The sequence below is a fragment of the Protopterus annectens genome, chromosome 10.part0 (genome assembly GCF_019279795.1).
Source record: "Protopterus annectens isolate FY-2018-M chromosome 10.part0, PAN1.0, whole genome shotgun sequence".
Classification (NCBI taxonomy): domain Eukaryota; kingdom Metazoa; phylum Chordata; order Ceratodontiformes; family Protopteridae; genus Protopterus; species Protopterus annectens.
The window spans coordinates 556,564,226-556,584,617 of record NC_056744.1 but is presented as its reverse complement, the minus strand read 5'-3'; positions in this window follow the sequence as shown (position 1 = coordinate 556,584,617).

The window sequence follows — 20,392 nt, the reverse complement described above, 5'->3', positions numbered from 1 at the left end:
ATAAATATAAAAAATGTAGCACTATTTACAGTTTTGTAGCAATTTCATTGCAGTTTTATGGTAGTCCATTGATGATATTAACATGTGCTTTTGGTCATATAGACGCCATAGACATTACTGGTTGGGAGGCAGAAAAAAACAGTAACATCATATACAATTATTTACATGCATTTAAATCTGTGCAGGCAGTGTAGTAACAGTCATAGGTATGGCTGCAGACCTGCTAAGAGTGCATACCTGTAGCCCCAGAGAGTGGGAGTAGTGAGAAGGGAAGAAGAGTTATTTTTGGCATGGGCATAACCAGCAGGTAGAGAGGTGTTGTCTGAGGGACTTTTTAAAGAGAGCAGGGTATGAGATGGAGGTTATTGAGGTTGGGAGGTTATTCCAAAGTTTGGAGGTAGTGAAGGATAAAGCATTTGGCCAGCTAGAAGTTGAGGTTTATTGACTTTAAGTATAATTTTGTTTTCAGATCTAAGGTGTCTGTTTGGATGGTAGAGTTAATATAGAGGAGAGAGCTGGACAAGCTGTTGGTTTATATATTATTTTATGTGCAGTAATTAAGTGAAGGTAGTTGAGATAGAGTGGAAGTTCAAGCCAGTTTAGTTGTTGCAGTGAGGAACAGTGATGTGATGAGGATCTAGCATTTGTTGCAAATCTAGCAATTTTATTGTAGCATATATCAAGTTTGTTTTTAGTGAACAGTGTATATTAGTTAGAATGGGGGCACCATATAGGAGGGACGGAAGTAGGAAGGCAGAAGCTAGTGTTCTTTTGGCATTGTTATTTAGGTAACAGTTATGTCTGTAGAGGGTACCTTGTTTCTGGTGTGTCTTTTTGATGTTATTGAGTATGTGGGGTTCAAAAGTTAGGGTTTCATCAATAGTTACTCCTGACAGTTTAGTACTGGGGGCAACTTCTATGGAGGTATTATTTTGGGAGAGGGTAGAATTCAGCCCTGTTCAGGGGTGTTGTTTTTTTGGGAGTGAATAGAATCAACTTCGTCTTGTTTGGGTTGAGAGCGAGGTGATTATTTGACATCCATTTTTCGGTGGATGTGAAGGCATTTTGGGTTAGTAGTTGAAGCTTAGAAGGGGTTTTTGCAGTTCAGATAATTGTTGAGTCACCTGCATATTGTATTACATCAGCCTGTATTAGTGACTCATGTAAATTGTTGATCATCATCATCATCTTTTGGCTTTTCCCGTTAGGGGTTGCCACAGTGGATCATCTCTTTCCATTTCTTCCTATCCTCTGCATCTTGCTCTGTCACACCAACTGCCTGCATGTCCTCTCTCACCACATCCATAAACCTTACCTTAGGCCTTCCTCTTTTCCTCTTACCTGGCAGCTCCATCCTTAGCATCTTTTTCCCAATATACCTATCATCCCTCCTCAGCACATGTCCAAACCAATGCAATCTCATCTCTCTTGCTTTGTCTCCAAACTGTCCAACATGAGCTGATCCTCTAATATACTGATTCCTAATCCTATCCATCCTAGTCACACCAAGTGCAAATCTTAACATCTGTAACTCTGCCACATCCAACTCTGACTCCTGCCTTTTTGTCAATGCTGCTGTCTCCAACCCATATAAAATAGCTGGTCTCACTACCCTCTTGTAGACCTTCCCTTTCACTCTTACTGGTACCCGTATGTCACAAATCACTCCTGGCACTCTTCTCCACCCATTCCAGCATGCCTGTACTCTCTTCTTCACCTCTCTTCCACATTCACCATTACTCTGAACTGTTGATCTCAAGTACTTAAACTCATCCACCTTTACCAACTCTACTCCCTGCATCCTCACCATTCCTCTACCCTCCCTCTCATTTACACACATATATTCTGTCTTAGCCCTGCTGACCTTCATTCCTCTGCTCTCTAGAGCATATCTCCTCCTCTCCAGAGTCTCCTCAACCAGATTCCTACTATCACTACAGATCACAATGTCATCTGCAAACATCATAGTCCACTGGGCCTCCTGTCTGATCTCATCTGTCAACCTGTCCATCACCACTGCAAATAAGAAAGGACTCAGAGCTGATCCTTGATGTAATCCCACCTCCACCTTAAATGGATCTGTCACTCCCATTGCAGTCCTCACCACTGTCACACTAGCTTCGTACATATTCTGTACCACTCTTACATACGTCTCTGCCACTCCCGACTTCCTCATACAATACCACAACTCTTCTCTAGGCACCCTGTCATATGCTTTCTCCAAGTCTACAAAGACACAATGCAACTCCTTCTGACCTTCTCTGTATTTCTCCAATAACACTCTCAGAGCAAACATTGCATCTGTAGTGCTCTTTCCTGGCATGAAACCATACTGCTGATCACTAATAATCACCTCCCTTCTTAACCTAGCTTCTACTACTCTTTCCCATAACTTCAAGCTGTGACTGATCAATTTTATCCCTCTGTAGTTACTGCAGCTCTGCACATCACCCTTATTCTTTAAGATAGGCAATAAAACACTTTTTCTCCACTCCTCAGGCATCCTCTGACTTTCCAAAATTTCATTAAACAATCTAGTTAAAAATTCCACTGCCATTTCTCCTAAGCACCTCCATGCTTCCATTGGGATGTCATCTGGGCCAACAGCCGTTCCATTCTTCATCCTTTTCATAGCTGTCCTTACTTCCTCCTTGCTAATCTGTTTCACTTCCTGATTCACTATCCCCACATCATCCAACCTTCTCTCTCTTTCATTCTCTTCATTCACCAGCCTCTCAAAATACTCTTTCCATCTACTCAACACACACTCCTCTTTTGTGAGTACCTTTCCCTCACTATCCTTTATCACCCTTACTTGCTGCACATCTTTCCCAGCTCTGCCCCTCTGTCTAGCCAATCGGTACAGGTCCTTTTCTCCCTCTTTAGTGTCCAATCTCTCATACAACTCTCCATATGCCTTATCCTTAGCTTTCACCACCTCTCTCTTTGCCATGCACCTCATCTCCTTATACTCATGTCTACTTTCTTCATCTCTTTGACAATCCCACTTCTTCTTCGCCAGCCTCTTCCTCTGTATACTCTCCTGTACTTCCTCATTCCACCACCAGGTCTCCTTGTCCTCCTTCCTCTGTCCAGATGTCACACCAAGCACCTTTCTAGCAGTCTCCCTTACTAGCTCTGCTGTAGTTACCCAGCAATTTGATAACTCTCCACTGCCTCCCAGTGCCTGTCTTAACTCTTCCCTAAACTCCACTTCACAATCACCCTTTTTTAACTTCCACCATTTAATCCTTGGCACTGCTTTCACACTCCACTTTCCCCTGCCACCACTTTACAGTCTCCAATCTCCTTCAGACTGGCCCTCCTACATAGGATATAATCCATCTGCGTGCATCTTCCTCCACTCTTGTACATCACCCTATGCTCCTCCCTCTTCTTAAAATACGTATTCACCACAGCCATGTCCATCCTTTTCGCAAAATCCACAATCATCTGACCTTCTGCATTCCTCTCCTTAACACCATACCTACCCATCACTTCCTCATCCCCTCTCTTCACTTCACCAACATGCCCATTAAAGTCCGCTCCAATCACTAGTCTCTCACCCTTGAGTACACTCACCACAACTTCATCCAACTCACTCCAAAATTTCTCTTTCTCATCCATTGCACACCCAACTTGTGGAGCATATGCACTAACAACATGCATCATTACACCATCAATTTCGAGCTTCATAAACATCACTCTGTCAGACACTCTCTTCACGTCTAAAACACTCTTGGCATATTGTTCCTTTAGTATAACCCCTACCCCATTTCTCCTGCCATCCACAACATGATAGAACAATTTGAACCCATTTCCTAAACACCTGGCCTTACTTCCCTTCCATCTGGTCTCTTGCACTCACAATATATCAACCTTCCTTCTCTCCATCATATCAGCTAGCTCTCTTCCTATACCAGTCATACTATCAACATTCAAAGTTCCTATCCTCACTGCTACACTCCTAACCTTCCTCCTCTCTTCCTGCCTTCGGGCATGCCTTTGCCCTCCTCTTCTCCTTCGGCCAACAGTAGCCCAATTTCCGTCAGCACCCTGTTGGCTAATAGTACTGGTGGTGGTCGTTGTTAACCCAGGCCTCAACCGATCCGGTATGGAAATATGAAATTTTTGCGCCATAAGTGATGTGGCAGAATTTTTATGCCAGATGCCCTTCCTGACAAAACCCTCCCCATTTATCTGGGCTTGGGACCAGCACAAAGAAATGCGCTGGCTTGTGCATCCCCAGTGGCTGGGTTACTCATGGAAATTGTTGATGTATAAGTTGAATAGTAGGGGGCCCAATATTGAGCCTTAGGAGAAACCTGTGGAGATTTTTAAGAAGGTGGAAGAGGATTGCTGCCATTTGGTTGATTGGTATCTGTCAGAAAGGTAGCTAGAGAACCAATTTAGGGTTGGGGGTGAGACACCTAGGTTATTAAGTTTACAGAAATAAAAATAGGGTGAGCAATTGTATCAAATGCCTTTGAAAGGTCGAGGAAGAGTGAAGAGATGATCAGACCTGAATTGTGTGCTCGATTTACTGTATCCAAAAAGGGGATGAGGGCTGTATTTGTGCTATGGCCTGGTCTAAAGCCATGTTGGGTAGGGGTGAGTAGTTGGGTGTTGATTAAGTGGTTGATTAGTTGGGTGTGGACACATTTTTCAAGTATTTTAGAGATGGGGGAAGAGAATGGCTATTGGTCGGAAGTTTGAGATGTTGGAAGTTTTGCCACCTTTGTGCAGGGGCAGAATGTAAGCTTTTTTCCAGATATTGAGTACGTAAGACTCTTGGATTGATCTATTGATTACTATACTAATGGGGTACACTATGGAATCAGAAATAATTTTTAGGAATTCAGCAGGTAGGTTGTCAGGAGCACAGGAGCAGGGTTTGAGTTTATGAAGCAGCTTCTTTCTGGTGCTTGTGAGTGGGGGAATGAAAGAAAAAGATGGTGGTGGGGATGATTTAGAATAAGTAGTATATTGGTCTGGTGAGTTTAGGTTTGAAGAGGGGAAAGTAGTGATCAGCTTCACAATGGTATCAATAAAATATGTGCTGAAGCAAGAGGCTATATCTGAGGGGGGTTTATCAGGGTATGGGTAGGGATTGGAGTTAGACCCTGGGTGAATAAGGGAATTTATTGTTCCCCAGAATTGTTGAGGGTTTAGTCTATGCTGGTTTTGTAGCGTATGGTAATAGTCTTTTTTATCTTTAATAACCTGTCTTTTGGCTTGATTACATAGTTGTTTGTATTGTACCAGGTCAGATGCTTTTTTTTTGTTTTTGCCATGTTCTCCAAGCTTTATCTCTAGAGACATGATTTGCTTTGTGGGTTTTGTGAGCCAAGTTGAGTGGTTAGTCTTGACTCTCTTTATTCTGGGTGGTGCTACCTCATCTAGGAATTTGAGAAATGTTGAATTGAATAATTTAACTGCTTTATGTAGGGGAATGTTATGTAATGGAGTCCAGTTAGTATGATATAAGATTTCATGTAGAGGTTCTGGAGAGAAATTGGACAGGTCTCTTATTAGTTTTAAGTGATGATTACCAGTCGCTGCAGAAGTTTTGCGGATGGTGAAGGCTGGTAGGTGGTCACTGATAGTATTTGGTAAAGTTCCAAAAGTGGAGATTTTATTTTGGTCAGACACAAGGATCCAATCTAAGGTTGAGCCTTGTTTCATTTGATTGTTGGGACTGGTTATATCAGAAATTAGTTGCATTGGTTGATATTTGTTTAGAGGTTTTGATTGGTAATATTTGACCAATTTATATTTACATCCCCTAGTATGATAGATTCATTTTGAATATGTTTGGATGACCAGGCTAGAATCTCTTCTAGAATGGGAATGTTATTACCTCAGGGAATGTATAAAAGTATGATGCATAGGGTTTCATGGTTATTTAGTTTTAGTACTGCAACTAAGAGCTCAGCAGGGGTAAAACGTGGAATGGGTTTTGAGTAGGGAACTATGGTATAGTTACTTGGGTATATTAAGGCAAAGCCCCCACCCTTTTTGTGTGGTCTGTCGTTTCTAAGGCATGAATAGTTGGAGGTGTAGGAATTCTGTATTATTTATGCATGGCTTCAGCCATGTCTCTGTCATAGCTGTGAAATCAGGTCTGTTTAGGTGTAACCATGCATGGAAGTGGGGAATTGTGTTTCTAATGTTTTGTATATTAATGGTAGTAAAGTTTAGAGATTTGGTGGGATTTGGTTGGTTTTGCATTTTGGAAAGAGGCCCTGGGTTTGGATGTATATCCCCACATTTTGTTAAGTTAGAAAGGGTGTTTTGAATTGTGTGGAGTAGCTGTCTTTTGATTTTCTGGCAGTAATAATGTTTGGGGTAGTTATGGTAGGCTTTGTGTTGTTGGATGACTTTTACTTTGGCTAGTAGAAATATGCCTGTAGAAAATATGGTTGAAACTATTGAGGAGTAACTAGGAAGAGTTTGTGTGTAGGTAGAAGTTGATTGTGTAAGTTTAAGAGGTATGGGATTTTTGTCATGAGATGCTAGATGGAAGAGTAGATAGAGATGAAAAGATATAGTTAGAATTATTGTAATAGTGTGGAGAGGCATAGTGGTATAGTGAGAAAAAATAAAAGAGATAGGGAGAAAAATTTTAGTAAAGAAAGAGGAGAAGAGATAAAGAGGTGGGGTGAAACTTTAGTAGGAGGTGTATAGCTGTTTGTGATGTATATAATTGAAGAGAGTAGATGTAGGGATTAGTTAGAGGTTTTGCAAGGAGGTAAAGATAGGTAAAGAATTAGTAAGGTGGTATGTAGATATGCAATATGCAAAGTTGAAAAAAATTACACTACAAAATGAAGCACTTTTAACAAATAAGTACTCCTACATATACAAGATTATAATATCAACAAATCATCCACAATATGTCGATTATAACTAACAAATGTAAAAAAAGGATATATATATATATATATATATATATATATATATATATATATATATATATATATATATATAAATACCCTTATGTCTAAGATGTCATCACAAGACTGTACATTGAATTAACAGAAATAAAAAAATCTAAGTCCAAGCATAAAATCCCAAAAGGGAAACAAAATCCAGGATCTGTCCTGGCAAAAAGTACCTTGACACATCAGTAAAGTGTCTCAAAGTTTGGACAACGTCGTCGCTTGAAGTAATCACAATTGCAGTCGGGATAATAATGAAGACAAGGGACTAGATTTGCCCAACTAAGTGATCCCTTAATACAGCATTAGAGAATCCCAACAAAACAGAACGGCACCATCAGCTGAGGTAATCCAAGTTACAACGAAACTGTTACCAAATCATCTCCACAATAAATGGACAAGAAAAGGAACTAAATTCACCCCCCTTATAAGTAATCGCTCAATATAACATGAAAACGTTCCAGTAAGCATAGCCATTAACCTGAATAGTCCAAAACACTGTAATTCACTCAGTAAATTCACACAGTGCAACACTACATTGTCCAGGATTTAGACAACATACAGATTAAATATTAACCTCGGTAAAGAAAGTCCCTTGCCAAATGAACAGGCCATGGCAGGGGGATGAAGAGATAAGACAATACAAACAAATGAGTAACCCCAACTGTTTTTCACTACAGTAGGGCTGAAACACATGAATAGTCTACTTCTTGTTGAATTTTTATATAAATTACAACATAAACAGTCACAAACTGCATTTAATATGTTCAGTAAAGTGCTAGTCCATGACCTGGAGTTTAAGACTTTTATGCAATTTGAGTAAGAGATTGGTTTCATATCACAAGCAAGGATCACAGAAGTACTGCAATACTCATCCAGCACTGAGCGACAGAGAAAGAGATGGGCTCCAAGTAAATATGATGTAAACTTGCTTGCCAGATCAACCCACACTAAATTCCAAGATGATGGCACAGTAGATTTCAACTGGTAGTTTGCAGTCTCCTTGACTTTGCAGCTATGTTGTAAGTTGATGTTCCAGCTGCACTGTTATTTGCTTCTGTATGAACTTGTCAGCTCTGCTGCAACTCAGCATGAAAACAGTACAGCTTCAAATCGGCTCCAGTGATAACATATTAGACCAACCTGTGCTTTCCTTCTCAGACGTCACCTAAAAAAACACCAGTGTGCTCAGTTCAACAGTAAAGGGGTTCTCAGTAACCAGAAGGTGTCTCATTGTGGATGGGATCAGGCTCCAGATGGTGGTGGTGGATCTAGGCACTTGAAGAAGAAACTTTCATACCATTTGCTCTATAAGTTGGTCCTCCTCAGTGGGTCCTTGAATGGATTTATCTTCTCCAGCAATTACAATTTAGCAATTTTGGGGGCATACTTGTGTTCTTGTGCCAATGCATATCATGACATAGTATGCTTGTCCTGTTCTTCAGCTGAACTTTGTCTGGCCAACCAGTAAAATATCCAAGTATCAGGATTTGGATGTAGAATGGTCTTTATGGTTGATGAGCTGCATTCCCCCTGTGTAACTTAAGGCTCACATTCTTTCCAAAGAGTTTGATATCTGTAACAAACTCATTTGGTCCGAACGAAGTGAGGGAATAAAAGTGAGGATAAACACAACAGAACATCAAGTCCAAAAAGGAAAATAAAGAAAATGAATCATTAAAGGCCTGCATGGACAGCCTGGTAGTTAATCTGTCTCATCTCTAAGTGAGGAATGTATGCACGTTTTGGAAAAGGGCCTCACTTTTATTCCCTCACTTCGCTCGGACCTAAATGAGATTGTTACAGATATCAAACTCTTTGGAAGAAATGTGAGCCTTAAGAACATTTTTGGAACTAATGAATCATATTCAACATATAAGTATAAACAACCCAGCACTTTTGTGCCAGTGAATCATCCATCAGTATCCATCTATGCGAAAACAAAGTAAGAAAACTGAGGGTGGAGAACAGAAACCATCTTCAGTTTTACAATATGACTGATAAGGAACACCTTGCCCTATTGGATCTGAAAAGAAGAGAAGACATTGTTATAAAACCAGCCGACAAAGGTGGAGCCATCGTGGTTATGGATGCTATGTGGTATAGAAATCATATGGAGGAACTGTTGCAGGATCAACGGACTTATAAGATTATTAATAAAACTATCTTGGAAAAGATGGCTAAGCATGTACATGACACCCTTTATGATTTACTGATGGAAAGACAAATCAATGAAGACCTTTTTAGATTCTTTGAAGTGTCCAACCTGGTCATTCCCATCATAAGTGGCATACCAACAATCCACAATGATATGACCAACTCACCATTGAGAACAGTAGTAGCGGATAGAGGATGAATACCCAATCCGCTATCTATATATGCTGAGAATGAATTAAAAAGTCTATTAGCTTTGAACAACACAATCTTGAAAGACTCAGGGAGTTTTTCAACTTCCCTTTATGATAAATTACCTGATATTCCCAGTTTGTCAAACTTGATGCTGGTAACGATGGACATCACCAATCTTTTTACAGTTATTCCCCATGATTATGGAGTAGAGGCTTTTAGGAATCTAGCTCTGGCTAAAGGCCAAAACATGGACATTGTTTGTTGCCTTCTTGAATTGATCTTAGAAAATAATATCTTTGTGTATGGGAACACATACTATTGGCAAACATGGGTTGTAGCAATGGGCACCCTATGTGCCAATAGTTATTTAAATCTAGTCTTAGCACACTGGGAATCAGCATATGTTCTCAATGATGTTAACCCCTGGATACAGAATACTCTATACTATGGCCATTTTGTTGATGATTTCTTCCTTCTGTGGAGTGGTAATGAGCAAGACCTAAAGGATTTTATTAACTACCTGAACTCTTCTACAACATTTCTGAGATTCACTCTTGATTATTCTAGAACAGAGATCAATTTTCTTGATATTAGTCTAATCTTAGATAGAGGTACTGGTCTGCATACTAAGATACATCACAAGAATACCTGGCATAATCATTATTTACATAGAAACAGCATGCATCCGGGTCATATTTTTAAAAACATAATGGAAAATCAAATGATGCAAGCATCCAGGCTTTGTACGGAGGAAAGTGTTTATAAACATGAGTTTACTTCCCTGCAAAGGAACCTCAAAGAAAGAAGGTACAGAAATAAGGAAGTAATAATGGGGTCTACATTAAATCACTGAATGCTTAAAAAAGTGAACGGTGATTGATCGACCATATGTAAGTGAAAGTTTAAAATGTTGAAGTGTCAGAACGTGATTTTTTCCAAGGGAAAAAAAATCACTGTTCCAACAAAAAAAATAAATAAAAATCAATTTCAAACATTACATTAAGTGGGGGGCTTCGCATCCCACACCCCCCTACTTAAATATGCCAACTCCAAGACTGCACTACAGTGCCAAAAACAGCAAAGTACCGAAGCAGCCAAGTGAATACTTTCCCAGGGAAAGAATTTGCTTAACAGCCGCTTCGATATTTTGTGTTTTCAGCTTTTTAAGTTTGACCAAGACGCATTCGAAAGAATGCGTCTTTAGTCTTCTAATATAGACCCTTAATAATGAAATCAAATCTACAAACTGATGTACGCAGTAAAGCGCACCCTTATTTTTCAGAAGCAAATACAATGGTTAATCTTTCTAATGTAAACTTACACAAGAAAATGCCTCAAGGAAACAGACAAAATGTCAATTGTACCCTTACCTGCAGCTCGGACAATAAACAAGTTTGCCTAATAATTATAAAGTACTGGCCAGTCCTAATAGAAAATTAAAAGATTAAAGAAATAGTGGGTGACACACTGAGGTTTATTTTTAAAAACAAGAATAATTTAAAGTAGTTGTTATGCAATAAAGATGGTTTTCAGAGAAATCAATCTATCATCGGCCAAGGCACCGATGTGGAAGATGCAAAGCTTGTCAGCTTATAGACCAAAGCAATGTGTTAATACATCAAACAATGAACAAATCCTACCATTTTAAAGTATCAGCCACATGCACGACCCAGCATTTAGTATATCTTGCAACCTGTTGTGGCTGTTCAACCTTTTACGTAGGAAAGACTGACCAGCAGTTTAGGAGTAGAGTTTTGCGGTATATAAGGGATATTTCAAAACATGATCCCAATAATAGCCTTGTGTGTCATATTTCATCCTGTCCTACACACAAATTTCTTGTCAAAGTCATGGAAGTAGTTCATTCTTCATTCAGAGGAGGTGATCGTTCAAACCATACAGAATTATGTAAGGTGAAATGGATTACGTATTTGAGAAGAACTTGTTCTCCTGGATTGAACAACATGATCCCCTTAAAACCAGTTCTTAAAAATAGACATCTTACTATTAATCAAAAGTAACTAATGTAATTCATTGTATCAATACCTCAATCTATTGTCATTCTGGTTATTGACCTTGTATTAAGTGAGCAGGTATGGGCTCCGCGGGACACTATTTCTTCTATTGGTTAGTAATCCGAAGACTGGTGTAACTAGCCTTGTTATTGGCTGTGAACATGATGTATATCTTTATTGATTACACCTGCTATTTTAGGTTTCTGCCCTTACCTCGCTTGGTACATACTGGATTGTTCAGAATGAGAGGTGTGTACACTATGTAGACTTACCATTAGTACTTCTGTGATTGGTTGAAACTGCTAAATACAGATTTCTTATTGGACATAGCAGTTGAGCTTAAAACTTCCTGGTTATCTTGCTTGGTTCTCATGTGATTGGTAGGATTAATAAGGTGTGTAACTTTGAAGTTTCAGGATTGGCCAAACAAAAGCTTTTTAACCAACAGTAGCCTTTGAACTTTACGATCTGAAGAAGGTGGATTTCGCCGAAAGAGCTTATCGTTTATCGGCTTATTCAACATTTTTGATATCATCGTTTTTAAGTGTACCAATTAAAGTTACTGTTTTAATAGTTCTTCATTTTGCCATGGTGTCATTTTCAGGACTTTTTCCAGTCTCTTCCACTTCGACCTGAAACATCTTTTGCAAGTGTTGGGTTTATATTCTGTGCTAAATAGATGGGTAGGTCATCTACTCTGAGAAGTGTCAACTCCATGTGCATGTGTGTTTCAATGCATGTCCCCATGCAGCAGTGTGTGTGTGTGTGTGTGTGTGTGTGTGTGTGTGTGTGTGTGTGTGTGTGTGTGTGTGTGTGTGTGTGTGTGTGTGTGTGTGAAATGGCTCTACCATGTATTTGCCTCTGAACCCACCTTTGGCAATCATAATAGCCCCTGCAATTGTCACCCACTCGAATAGTAGTGGCAGCCACTGCAACACTACATTAACTCTGTGTCATTTGTGTTATGTATATAGAGCTAGCATTCATAAGACTGTGCAGGTAGGGGCTGTGCTCAGCCCTTCAGCAGCTGCCCCATGTACAGGACTATGACTTTGTGTGCACTACCAGCATGAGAGGCTAGACATGCATACGAGATAGCAAACACACTTGCTGGTGATTGTCAGATTAGACTAACACAAGCTGACCTGTGTCAGGAATACATACTTCAAACCTGTCATACACAGTACCAGGCATACCCTCATCAACTGCATGAAGGTTGATTGGATGGGACAGAAATGGCAGGGGCAACAAGTGCTGATAGGTGAATCTGTTGTGGTTAAAATAATGGGTAAGCTTGTGAGGGACCTAGTGCCAGTACTCAAGTAACCTCCTCTGTATGCATGAGCCTGTAGTACTACAGAATGGGTCTATATTACAAGATTGAATGCTTAGGTGATCAAACACCTAAGCATCGAACTTGTAATATCAAAAGCAAAAAAACGCGAACGGCCAATTTAACATAGGGAAAAAATTCCCTTAGCTGTTTGCTGGATTTTTGCCATTTTGTCTACTGTGGAGTGATCTCAGAGTTGGTATAGTCAGTTGGGGGGTGGGGGGTGGGGGGCACAGCCAACATTTTTGTGTTCGATATTACAAGTTTGTTGTATAGGTTTTTGATCACCTAAGCATTCACTCTTTTAATATAGACACCTACAGAACATGCAGGTGACATGTATGAAGACTAGCTGGCTGTGTCAAGGGTATGTATGCAAGGTCACACTGTCTGTGCCAATTGTCCTTCACACACTGTTGCATGTAAACACACCTGGTAGACATATACATATACAGCTGTACCTTGGCTATGAAAAGGTCACTGTGTTTCCATTCTGCCATACTCATCAATGCTACTGTCAATAGGCCCACAGCCTGCAGACACACAGGCACCTGGTACGCAAACAGAATACAGTACATGACACTACAGTCAGTCCGGTCAGCAGTACTAACAGCATTAATGCATCATGGGTAAAATGGTACATACACCTTGATATGTACCCATAACTATTGCCAGCAATCAGCACCTTATACAGCATTACATTACTACACTGTACTATATTCAACCTGTGCATCAGACCCATATGAGCATGTACCTGCATCGATGGTATGGATAACAGGGATGTGGCACAAGTATCATCACATGTACAGGGTTTTGTATGGGATTGCAAGAGGACTAGGCTTGGCCATATGGTTGACATCATGTGTGTGTCTGTGTGTGTGTGTCTGTAGGGGTGGTTTCCAACTGGTCTATGCAGAGGAGCTGTGCATGTCTGGTAGTGACTGGCCTGTGATAGAGAAGTGTGAGTGTTTGTATGCACACAATCAAACCATGTGGATTCCCAGCACAGGGCTATGTTGGGCAGCCATGGGCCATACATATTAGGACGTACAGTTCACCGTCTCCTGCTAGGTACATGGAACTGGTTCTGTGAGGAGTCTCACTGGCAACACCAGGCCCAAGGACAGATACAGTCCTACTCCCCAATGGTGACTGCTGTCTGCTGGATCTGCATCCATGACGCATCTGGCCAGGACCAATTGCCTATGGCCTGCTCCAGTGAGGTGTGGACAGCACCCTCCCTTTGGTAGTGCTGGTGGTACTGCCACTACGGGACTGTGAGTGTGCATGGCCATGTGGGCTCTCAGCTGATCTTGTTGCTGACTTACATACACATGGCCAATGCCCTACTCCAACCACATGCTCAAGCACAGACATTACACTGTCAAGCAATGACAATATCTCACCTCACCGTCTATCCACAACATTGGCAAAATGATGTATGGCATCACAAATAACATAGAGGTCATCACACATGGCAGGATGTGTGTTGCATTCATGACCCTGAGCATCTGTCTGGCGTTGGGGTCAGTACGCATCTGTGCCTCCATGACGGACCATAACATACGTCTAGTGACACCTGCTGTGACACATGCGACAGGGGTTTGATGGGCAGCAGTGTTCCATCTAGAACCCCTGTCCATCTGCCTGTGTTTGACCTCACCTGCTCTCTGGCTATGGCTGGTGTCTACACTCACACTTGCCATAGTCACCACACTAGCCTGTTCCATGCTACCACCCTCCAACTGTCCATTATCTGTGGCTGCTGAGGATTGGCTGTGTGTGGGCATACTGACTGTGTGACGGGACATTGTGGGTGAAAGTGGGATACCAACCAATGGCACAGATTCAGCCCCTGACAACTTCACCTGTGCCTTACTATGTCCACCATCATCATGATAGTCCACTAAGACACTGACATCAGGTTGTGATGGGGAGAGACACCAACCCCCATGTTCACCTGTGAGGTGAAGACAACACATGTAAATGAATACCCTGCAGTATAATTTTTGCTGATACACACACATGCACACATACAAACACTCCTGGTAAAGTCTGGCACAGCTTTGCCACCTATGGGCCCTTCAGGTCAGACATTATGGTACTTCAGACTGCCACAATCCATCTCTTTAACAGCTACTGTAAGGCCCTCAACAAAGGTTGACAAATCCTACTATGTGATGGGCCTATTAGCAGAATGGCAAGAGTGACCAAGACCAAGGCTACTGGAGACAGCTACACAGTGTAACCAAGTACATATCCAAGTAGTGTAAAAGCTGACTTACTGCTATACAGACCATACACAATGACAAGGTTTAACGATATGTGATAATAACTAATGAAAACAACAAGAGAATACTATTTCAATGCACTACCTACACAGTTAAGACTCACAGGGATTCATTTCAGACAACATTGCAGGATAGTCTGCAATACATAGAGGAAACATCTAAAGTACTAGGTGCATAGGTTCATAAGAGGATAACAGGCTATTGGCCCAGATGCCCTCATAAACCTAGCCCAGACTTTCACCCATGTCCCTTCAAAGACAGCACCTGTTTCCACTGTCCAACTGGGACACATGTGGGATCCCAGGGGTATCTTTTCCATTTCCCATGCAGTCGTCCAGCTTCTTCTTCAAGTTCTTCAAGAGGGGTATACAGATACTGTGCTAGACATGGGGAAGGAGTGTATTTTACAATCAGTGTATTGTGTGGGACACTACACTATCCCACCAACAAGTGCTATACATGTCACACACCAAATTGCGTGAGTGGAGTTTGTCTTACGGATATGCATAAACACCATCAAGGCTGGTTTGGGAATAGCCTTGTATGCCAGACACAGGTCACCTATGATCAGTCTTTATGAGACTAAGTACAGGGACAGGGCTTTCAGCTTTTCTGACTAAGATAGGTGTTACAGACCCTGGATTTGCCTGATCAGAAACCTCTGTGGTCTCTGCAACTGCTGCATTTGCTTGGCAAGGTACATGCCAAAGGAGCCATTGTACTTGGTAATGCGTCTGATAAGGACGAAGTACAAGGATGTTGTGGCCTCCTGGTTCTGGGATGACATACCCATATTTGTGAGGTAGGCCATGTAGACAGCCTTCGGTACAATGGTGCTAACATGGTGAGAAACTGTCAGGTTGCTATCAACCTTGGTGCACAAGTCACTTCACATCTGATTGCATGCTCAGTACTTTATTATTACTGTCATAATTAGTGTGGATGACATCTACCACAACAAGGAAAATGATGCATCTCCTGGCATTCAGTTTGAGGCAATGCTTCTGGCACCAGTCATTAATTTGAGTAAGGGCATCTTGGAGGATGCTCACATCAGTAGGGGAATGTAAGACAGTAGCCAGCTTGAAATCATCTGTAAACCTGGTCAGCCAAAGACCACTGGTTTTGTCTTGTACCTCAGAAATGTTTATCTCAAACAGTAGAAGCCCCCGACCAATCCTTGGGGTACACCACATTATGAGTATACTACTAGATACTACTAGAGGTGGCTTCCACTACTTTGTCTGAGTGGGTACTACCATTGAGCCAGTTAGCTACCCATCTGGTAACATACAGGTTGATGCCTAGCTGTGTAGGCTTATATATCATGGCCACCTGGGGATTATTGTGGGAGGTTTGAGCTAGGTGAAGGTAGGCAGTGTGCACCATCTTCTCCTAGTCCTTGTGTTTGTTGACTGCTTCAAAGAAGTCAACTAGGTTTAACAGGCCTTATCACCCTTTGACAATACCACACGGTGTGGGCTCAAGCATTTTGAGGTTTGCTGATGTCCCTGTTTATAAGATCCTTGATATTGTCGTCCATGTCCTTGCAGATCAGGCTAGTTAGGCTGATGTGCATATGATTGGCGGGGTTTGTGGATTGCTCCACCTTTGTGTATAGGGATGACAGTGGCTGTCCTCTGTGCAGATGGAATGACACTGGTGCTCAGACTTTGGTTGACTACAGTGTGTAATGGAGCTGAGACGTCATACTTGAGTTCATGTAGGATGCAGCCAGGGATGGTATCAGGCCTATGGAGACTTCTGTCTGCTGCCTTTGAGAGGGCATTACGGACCTGCTTCCTGATGATGAGGGGAGGGGAGCAGGTGCTGTGCATGTCCATGGTGTATCGATGGGGGGACAGGGGGGTGATGTTTACCCTTCATCTGTCTACAGCAGGTTGGCTATATCTATGCCATACATGTGTGTGGTGTTATTAACCACCACTACAGAGCAGATTTGGGTGTTTCCTCTGGGATTGCAGAAATATGTGTGGAAGGCCTGGTGAATGGTCTTGGCAGATGTGTCCAATATGCACTCAAGGTTAGCCTTAGGGTAATTCACCTGTGATCTTATCTGCTTGTTCAGACAAAGGTGATTTTGCTTCCAGTTTGGCACCTGCTCATTTTTGGCCCTGTCCAGCAATTATTTACACCTATTATGGAATTTTTGTAATGCTGGTGTCCACCACAGAGGTTTACCCTACCTTGTGGGAGATGATTTTGTCCTGTCATGTATTGCTGAGTCGATACATCTATGTAGGTGCTCACACATTATTGTGGTGTAGGCTTGGACACTACTGCTAGTTCCAGTTGATAACCCAAGAACAAAAAAACAGCAACGGTGAAACCAAAAGAAAAACTACTGTGGCGTGGAGATCGCTGTCACGCCAATGTTTCCTGGGATTAAAACCAAGCCAAACCGCTAAGCTCGAGCAGGTTCAAACATAAATGTCTCCGAACTGTTTAAAAACTTCCACTTTATTGAACAGAGTAGAAAAGGTTAAGCGCTTTCACACACAAACAAGTGTGCTTCCTCAGAACACTACTTTCAACTTAGTCATTCATTTTATACATATGTTGGCGCCAAAAATTCTTAAAGCTGTAATAACATCCTAATTAAAATATTTAATTTTCCTACTTGTCTACTGCTCTTAAATTTCAGGTATATATGTTAATACATATTTATGAAAATCATAATTTCTTTCTAAGATATACCTGGTGGGTACTAGTTAAAAAATTTTTACATAGTTGCATTCTACTAATATATTTCATCACACTCATATAAATTCAATACAGCTGTACTGTCTGAACTAATGAAAATAATCTATACGTACATATAATAAATACTAAAAAAAAAAAAAAAATATATGTTATTAAAAATGTGTTTACTAAAAATATGTTAAACTGCTAATATCGGTTTAACAGAAATAAAATCATTGATCCCAGGTGGGGTAGTGGCATCCAACAATATCTGCCAATAACATTCTCTATAAGATAAATGTCCTTTTATGTTACCTCCCCTAGGGCTTTTAGATACTATTTCTAATATACAAAATTTGAACTCATGCTCACTTCCTCTATTAATAATATGTCTCGCTAACGCATTTTTATTGTCCTTCTTTCTAATACAATATGTGTGTGCGTATATTCTTTTTTTAAATTGTTGTTCGGTTTTTCCGATGTAGTAGGAAATTGTAATACACGAAATATAGTCTATTTGGCCATTTGCACGAAGTGTCCTTCCTACTACATCGGAAAAACCGAACAACAATTTAAAAAAAGAATATACGCACACACATATTGTATTAGAAAGAAGGACAATAAAAATGCGTTAGCGAGACATATTATTAATAGAGGAAGTGAGCATGAGTTCAAATTTTGTATATTAGAAATAGTATCTAAAAACCCTAGGGGGGGTAACATAAAAGGACATTTATCTTATAGAGAATGTTATTGGCAGATATTGTTGGATGCCACTACCCCACCTGGGATCAATGATTTTATATCTGTTAAACCGATATTAGCAGTTTAACATATATTTAGTGAACACATTTTAAGCAAAATTTTTATATATTTTTTTAGTATTTATTATATGTATGTATAGATTATTTTCATTAGTTTAGACAGTACAGCTGTATTGAGTTTATATGAGTGTGATGAAATATATTAGTAGAATGCATCTATGTAAAAAAATTTTTTAACTTGTACCCATCAGGCATATCTTAGAAAGATATTATGATTTTCATAAATATGTATTAACATATATACCTGAAATATAAGAGCAGTAGACAAGTAGGAAAATTAAATATTTTAATTAGGATGTTATTACAGCTTTAAGAATTTTTGGCGCCAACATATGTATAAAATGAATGACTAAGTTGAAAGTAGTGTTCTGAGGAAGCACACTTGTTTGTGTGTGAAAGCTTTAACCTTTCTACTCTGTTCAATAAAGTGGAAGTTTTTAAACAGTTCGGAGACATTTATGTTTGAACCTGCTCGAGCTTAGCGGTTTGGCTTGGTTTTAATCCCAGGAAACATTGGCGTGACAGCGATCTCCACGCCACAGTAGTTTTTCTTTTAGTTCCAATTGATGTGATGGTGGCTGTAAAGCTACTTATACCTGCTCTGAGGAGATTTATAGTCAGTTTTGGAAAGTGTTTTTTGTTTGACCTGGGCGGGGGGCAGGGGAGATGGTGACCTCAACAGTGATGGATATGTGGTCAGATCTTACCAAGGAGGATGACACTGTAGGAGTGCTACAGTGGCTACTTATGTTGGTTAGGACCAGGTTCAGGATATTTCCACCTGCCGTAGGAGTATTGACCAGCTGATCCAATGCATTGCCATTGACAAAGCTGAGTAATCTCTGTGCATTCATATTCAGGTAGAATACATCATGCACACTATGGTTGGGTAGTTGAAGTCACCCAAGAGCAGTGTAGAGGGTTGAATCTTGACAGATGCAAGCAAGTCCAGATAGGTGTAGTGGGTATCCAGAGTCATGGTAGGAGGTCTGTAGCTAGCTATAATTTGAGGAGATGTTTTGTCAACAGTTAACTGCACTTTAGATGTCTCCCATGCGTCATATTGTTTTTCCAGCCTGGAGGTGTGCATGTGTATGATAATGTTTAAAACTCCACCTCCTTTGACTTTACAGCCCTCCATTTGGTCTCTAAAAGTATAGTAGGATGAGTAACCTGGCAAGGTTAGTGTGCTCTCCACAGCTGCAAACCAGGTTTCAGGGACTGCACAAATGTCAGCATACTCCAGGACAAGGTACACTTGCCATGACATTAGTTTCATGCTAAGACTCCTAGCTTCTGTTAGAGCAAGATATCTGGATAAAGGCACACATCAATGGTGGTCAAAGGCCAGAAAATAGTGACACTTTATAAATCTAGCTGCAACACACTTAGTTGCTAGCAAAGATGGTTTTGAATTCACAGGAATACTCCTTAGGATATGACATCTGACATTCAAATGTATGCTATTATGTTATGACTTCAGTCTTTACTGGGTTGCCAGTGATTTGCCAGACAATACACAACTGTATGAGGCTTTGACTACAAATATGAGGCAAACATGTGGTCAGTCTGCAAAGCTCTGGACAGTTGAAAGGTATGAGTTCAGTATATAACATCCAGTTCAGCACACACTTCTGCGCCAGTTGTTTACTTTGTACATACCCTATATGGGTCTCTTACATTTGTAAGACAAGCTTATGTATCATAGTAGCATTCACAGGTGACATATGAATACTTGCAACATCCCAGGCAGCTGGCCTAGCAGTGTCACAGTCAGTACTGGACAACAGACACTCCAGTAGTAGTCATATATGAGCTGATCTTTGCTGGGGTGACTTGGGCCAGAGTTGTGATGTATATCACTGCAGACAGGGCCAGCAAGAATGGCTGTAGGTGCTGGACAGCAACATGTGAGTCCAACAAGTCTTGTTGAGAC